The sequence below is a fragment of the Nerophis ophidion genome, linkage group LG22 (assembly GCF_033978795.1).
Source record: "Nerophis ophidion isolate RoL-2023_Sa linkage group LG22, RoL_Noph_v1.0, whole genome shotgun sequence".
Lineage (NCBI taxonomy): Eukaryota > Metazoa > Chordata > Actinopteri > Syngnathiformes > Syngnathidae > Nerophis > Nerophis ophidion.
This window is the reverse complement of record NC_084632.1, coordinates 20,972,259-20,978,258: the sequence shown is the minus strand read 5'-3', so window position 1 is coordinate 20,978,258 and position 6,000 is coordinate 20,972,259. Positions and strand designations below refer to the sequence as shown.

Genomic DNA, 6,000 nt, shown 5'->3' with positions numbered 1-6,000 from the left:
GACGAAGTGGCAGGGGAGAGGAATGTCTGGGTTTCCTTGCTTAGGCTGCTGCCCCCACGACCCGACCTCAGATAAGCGGAAGAAGATGGATGGATGGATGGATGATGTGTTAAATTTATTTAAAATTGTGAAGTTCGTAAACTTTTATTTTCATCACAATTGCTTCATGTTTTGTGCCTTTGAGGAACCTCCAAATTATTTTCTGTTGTGTTTCACCTAAGGATGTTTACTGCGATGCAATCAGTTATTTATGTATATTTGTTTGTTTTCTTTCATTTCACTACGCTTTTTACTGGATTTGACATTACAGCACTTAGAGCTTGAATGCGACTTTCTGACTCCCATATTAATTTTGAATGGAGTTTGGCATGGAAGTTTGTGTTGAGTTGTGTCCACTTACACACAAAAGTGTTTCAATTTCTATTCATGAAACAAAAAATTAATGACGAAGATCCACTGACCTCCCTACATTTTTTTTTTCCGGGCATGATGCCGTCTGTGGACAATATTGTATTCAGTTGAGTTCAAGTACCTCAGAGTTTTGTTCAGGAGTGAGGGAAGAGTGCATCGTGAGATCGACAGGCGGATCGGTGCGGCGTCTTCAGTAATGCGGACGCTGTATCGATCCGTTGTGGTGAAGAAGGAGCTGAACCAGAAGGCATAGTTCACAATTTACCGGTCGATCTACGTTCCCATCCTCACCTTTGGTCATGGGCTTTGGGTTATGACCGAAAGGACAAGATCACGGGTACAAGCGGCCAAAATGATTTTCCTCCTCCGGGTGGCGGGGCTCTCCCTGAGAGATAGGGTGAGAAGCTCTGTCATCCGGGATGAGCTCAAAGTAAAGCCACTGCTCCTTCACATGGAGAGGAACCAGATGAGTTGGGTGGGGCATCTGGTCAGGATGCCAACCGAACACCTCCCTAAGGAGGTGTTTAGGGTACGTCCGACCAGTAGGAGGCCACGGGGAAGACCCAGGACACATTGGGAAGAATATGTCCCTCTGCTGGCCTGGGATTGCCTCGGGATCCCCCGGGAGGAGCTGGACAAAGTGGCTGGGGAAAGGGAAGTCTGGCCTTCCCTGCTTAGGCTGCTGCCCCCGTGACCTGACCTTTGATAAGCGGAAGAAGATTGATGGATGGAGGTCCAAGAAATTAAAGTAATCCAAATTAGACATGTAATACTGCATATAGTCTTGGAAGACTTCTTAGGTGTTTTTAATTTATGTGCAGGTTACTCACTCTGGCTTGTTGTTGTGTGTCCGTCTCGGCCTTCGCTGCCAGACGCTGCTGTAACTCCACTTGAAAGCTGAGCTCGTCTCTGACAGAAAATCAAACCCAAGCACAACACAGTCAGCAGAAGCATCAAAGTGCAGCGCAAATCTCAGCATGCGTTTGCTGACAGATCGAATGGTGTCAAAGTTCTAACTTGGGTTTCACTTTTATTTTGGTGTTCTTTTCGAATCAATTTTTCCTGATTACTTTTGACTTTTGTATGGAATAAGTTGATATGACCCAGTGGCACACCACAGGTTTACCTGCGACTTGCACAGCTACATTGCAATCATCTTGCTCAAGTGACAACCAAAAAAGTATAGAATCACTAGACTTAAAAGGCTGTTCTTTCAGATGTTTAATGTTGTAGAAAAAAACAGATAACAGACATGACACAAAACTATCATCACTTCATATTGCAACTTTGTAGCTTTTAGAAATACTTAGCGAAATCAAGAAAAATAAATTGGGATAGCCAGTAAAAGTGTAAATTTTTAGATCAAGCAGAGTGAAACAATTATGGAATCGCCCAGTAAATTTTCATTTGCAAAGCTAACACCTGCATCAGATTAAATTTGTTCATTAGTCTTCAGTTAAAAACGAGTGTTCACGCTTTGGAGAGCAGTTGCACCAGGTGAATTGACATGAATCAGGGCTGAGATGTCAATTGAAAGAAAGACAAGGATTGTCAAACTTATTCAAAAACGTAAATAATCCTGCTATCATATCAAAAATGATGCTGATTGATTGACAGACAATTTCAAGCACTATGTCAAATGAAGAACAAATTGGCAGAACCTGGAATCACCATCCGTGACAAAACGCTAAGAAAGCGCCCAACGGATATGGAATTTAAATACAGAAAAGCTAAACAAAAGCTGCCATTAACACAAAAACAGTTAAGAAAAGGTTACAATGGGCTAAAGAAAAGCTATTGTGGACTATCGACGACTGTAAGTCATACTCAGTGATGAATCTAAAATATTTTATAATGTGTTGATATTTTTATATTTTTTAAAAACGCTTGGAAGAGGGGGTTGGGGGGCAAAACCATTGATTTGAATGACAGCTAATTGTAGTTTTTGCCTTTGTTCACTTATTTTGCAATATTAACTTTAATTTGCCCAAACAAAAAAAGTAATATTGGTGTAATGTTGTTGATATTCTAATCTGCAAATGTACCACTTGCCAAGATTTGGGATAGGATAGGTCTTTATTGTCATTGCACAAATACAACACAATTTTGTTCAAAAAATGTTCTAGAAATTTCCCAAGTTTTAGGAGCTATTTACTTGTTGTTAGTCATTTACTTTACAAAATTACTTTAATTCAAATTTTAGCATGAATAATTATATTTTGTCTATTGTAGTTTAATAATGTTAAAACTGAGAAAACAACTATGATGAGGACGATATTTTTCACATCTTTTTTGTTGTATTTTATAGTGTTGATATTGTTATATTTCTATATTGTATAAAAACTCATAGAAGAGGGACTTGGGGGTGGGGGGGGCAAAGCCAATGATTTGAATGACAGCAAATGGTAGTTTACGCCTATGTTAACTTATTTTGCAATGTTAACTTTAATTTGCCCAAACAAAAAAAGTAATATTGGTGTAATGTTGTTGATATTCTAATCTGCAAATGTACCACTTGCCAAGATTTGGGATAGGATAGGTCTTTATTGTCATTGCACAAATACAACACAATTTTGTTCAAAAAATGTTCTAGAAATTTCCCAAGTTTTAGGAGCTATTTACTTGTTGTTAGTAATTTACTTTACATAATTACTTTAATTCAAATTCTAGCATGAATAATTATATTTTGTCTATTGTAGTTTAATAATGTTAAAACTGAGAAAACAACTATGATGAGGACGATATTTTTCACATCTTTTTTGTTGTATTTTATAGTGTTGATATTGTTATATTTCTATATTGTATAAAAACTCATAGAAGAGGGACTTGGGGGAGGGGGGGGGGCAAAGCCAATGATTTGAATGACAGCAAATGGTAGTTTACGCCTATGTTAACTTATTTTGCAATGTTAACTTTAATTTGCTTGAACAATAAAATTCCTATTTGTATAAATTTGTTGATATTGTAACCTTCAAATTTGCCACTTGCCAAGATTTTAAACAGTTTCTACAAATTTCCAAAGTTTTAGGAGCTATTCACTTATGTTTAGTCTTTGACTTTACATCACTATTCTAATTTTAGCATGAATAATTCGATTTTGTCAATTGTAGTTTAAAAATGTTAAAACTGAGAAAACAATTACGATGAGATCAATATTTTGTACATCTTATTTTGTTGTATTTTATAGTGTTGATATTGTTTGGTTGGCAAAATGGCTGTACCAGCAACTTGAGGGTTCCAGGTTCGATCCCCGCTTCGGACATCCTAGTCACTGCCGTTGTGTCCTTGGGCAAGACACTTTGCTCATCTGCTCCCAGTGCCACCCACACTGGTTTAAATGTAACTTAGATATTGTGTTTTCACTATGTAAAGCGCTTTGAGTCACTAGAGAAAAGCGCTATATAAAAATAATTCACTTCACTTATATTTCTATATTGTTTGAAAAATCATGGTAGAGGGGTTTGGGGGGAAAGTTAATGCTTCTAATGACAGCCAATGGTAGTGTTTGCCTTTGTTTACACTATTTTGCTATATTAACTTTAGTTTGCCAAAACAATGAAAGTAATATTTGTCTAATTTTGTTGATATTGTAACCTGCAAATTGCCACTTGCCAAGATGTAAAATATTTTCTAGAAATTTCCCAAGTTTTAGTAGCTATTTACTTATTTTTAGTCATTGACTTTACATCACAATTCTAATTTTAGCTTGAATTATCATATGTTGTCTATTGTAGTTTAAAAATGTTAAAATTGAGAAAACAACTATGATGAGGACAACATTTTTCACATCTTTTATTGTTGTATCTTTATAGTGTTGATGTTGTTATATTTCTATATTGTTTAAAACTCATGGAAGAGGGGCTTGGGGGTGAAGCCATTGATTTGAATGACAGTCAATGGTAGTTTTTGCCTTTGTTTACTTATTTTGCAATGTTAACTTTAATTTGCTTGAACAATAAAATTCATATTTGTATACATTTGTTGATATTGTAACCCGCAAATTTGCCACTTGCCAAGATTTTAAATCCATCCATCCATCCATCCATTTGCTACCGCTTATTCCCTTTCGGGGTCGCGGGGGGCGCTGGCGCCTATCTCAGCTACAATCGGGCGGAAGGCAGGGTACACCCTGGACAAGTCGCCACCTCATCGCAGGGCCAACACAGATAGACAGACAACATTCACACTCACATTCACACATTAGGGCCAATTTAGTGTTGCCAATCAACCTATCCCCAGGTGCATGTCTTTGGAAGTGGGAGGAAGCCGGAGTACCCGGAGGGAACCCACGCATTCACGGGGAGAACATGCAAACTCCACACAGAAAGATCCCGAGCCTGGATTTGAACCCAGGACTGCAGGACCTTCGTATTGTGAGGCAGACGCACTAACCCTTCTGCCACCGTGAAGCCCAAGATTTTAAATAGTTTCTACAAATATCCCAAGTTTTAGGACCTATTCACTTATTTTTAGTCATTGACTTTACATCACTATTCTAATTTTAGCATGTAAAATTAGATTTTGTCGACTGTAGTTTAAAAATGTTAAAACTGAGAAAACAATTACGATGAGATCATTATTTTGTACATCTTTTGTTGTTGTATTTTATAGTGTTGATATTGTTTGGTTGGTAAAATGGCTGTACCAGCAACCTAAGGGTTCCAGGTTCGATCCCCGCTTTGGACATCCAAGTCACTGCCGTTGTGTCCTTGGGCAAGACACCTTGCTCACCTGCTCGGAGTGCCACCACACTGGTTTAAATGTATCTTAGATATTGGGTTTTCACTATGTAAAGCGCTTTGAGTCACTACAGAAAAGCGCTATATAAAAATTATTCACTTCACTTATATTATATTGTTTAAAAACTCATGGAAGAGGGGTTGGGGGTAAAGCCAATGTTTTAATGACAGCCAATGGTAGTGTTTACCTTAATTTGTTTACTTATTTTGCAATATTAACTTTAGTTTGCCAAAACAATGAAAGTAATATTTGTCTAATGTTGTTGATATTTTAACCTGCAAATTGCCACTTGCCAAGATGTAAAATATTTTTCTAGAAATTTCCCAAGTTTTAGTAGCTATTTACTTATTTTTAGTCATTGACTTTACATCGTAATTGTAGTTTTTGTATGAATAATTATATTTTGTCTATTGTAGTTTAAAAATGTTAAAACTGAGAAAACAATACAGAAATATAGCAATGTCAACACGATAAAATGTTTTAAAAAAAGATGTGAAAAACATTGATCATCATCGTTGTGATACGTAGCCCAACTATGATGCGATCGATATTTTTTGGTATGGACGCTATCGATATGTGTATCAATCCGCCCAGCCATTAATATCAATCCTCACAGACTGTCAGGCAGGTAAGGAAACGTGTTGTTTGGAATGGCGAACTAAATATCAAGTTTACACAATATAGCGATGGTCTTCATGATTAAGTTGAACCTTAACTATTGTCGAACACATGTATTCTTTTTTTTTATTTTTTCAAGTGGAACAAATAACCAGGATTTACGTAGCTGTTGTTTGCTAACGCTGACTTAGCCCGTTTGGGCCCTTCGGGCGTCGTTGACAAAATAGTGTT

General features: G+C 37.1%; 1 protein-coding gene across 2 annotated transcripts in view; it reads left to right on the top strand.

Moving 5' to 3' along the window:
* Positions 1-5,681: 5,681 nt before the first annotated feature.
* tdrd5 (tudor domain containing 5) overlaps positions 5,682-6,000 on the top strand; it is a 28,614-nt gene continuing 28,295 nt past the window's right edge. For both annotated transcript variants that reach the window (XM_061884029.1, XM_061884028.1), the window contains exon 1: positions 5,682-5,779. The gene's annotated coding sequence lies outside the window, so the exon portion shown is untranslated. The remainder of the gene's footprint in view (positions 5,780-6,000) is intronic.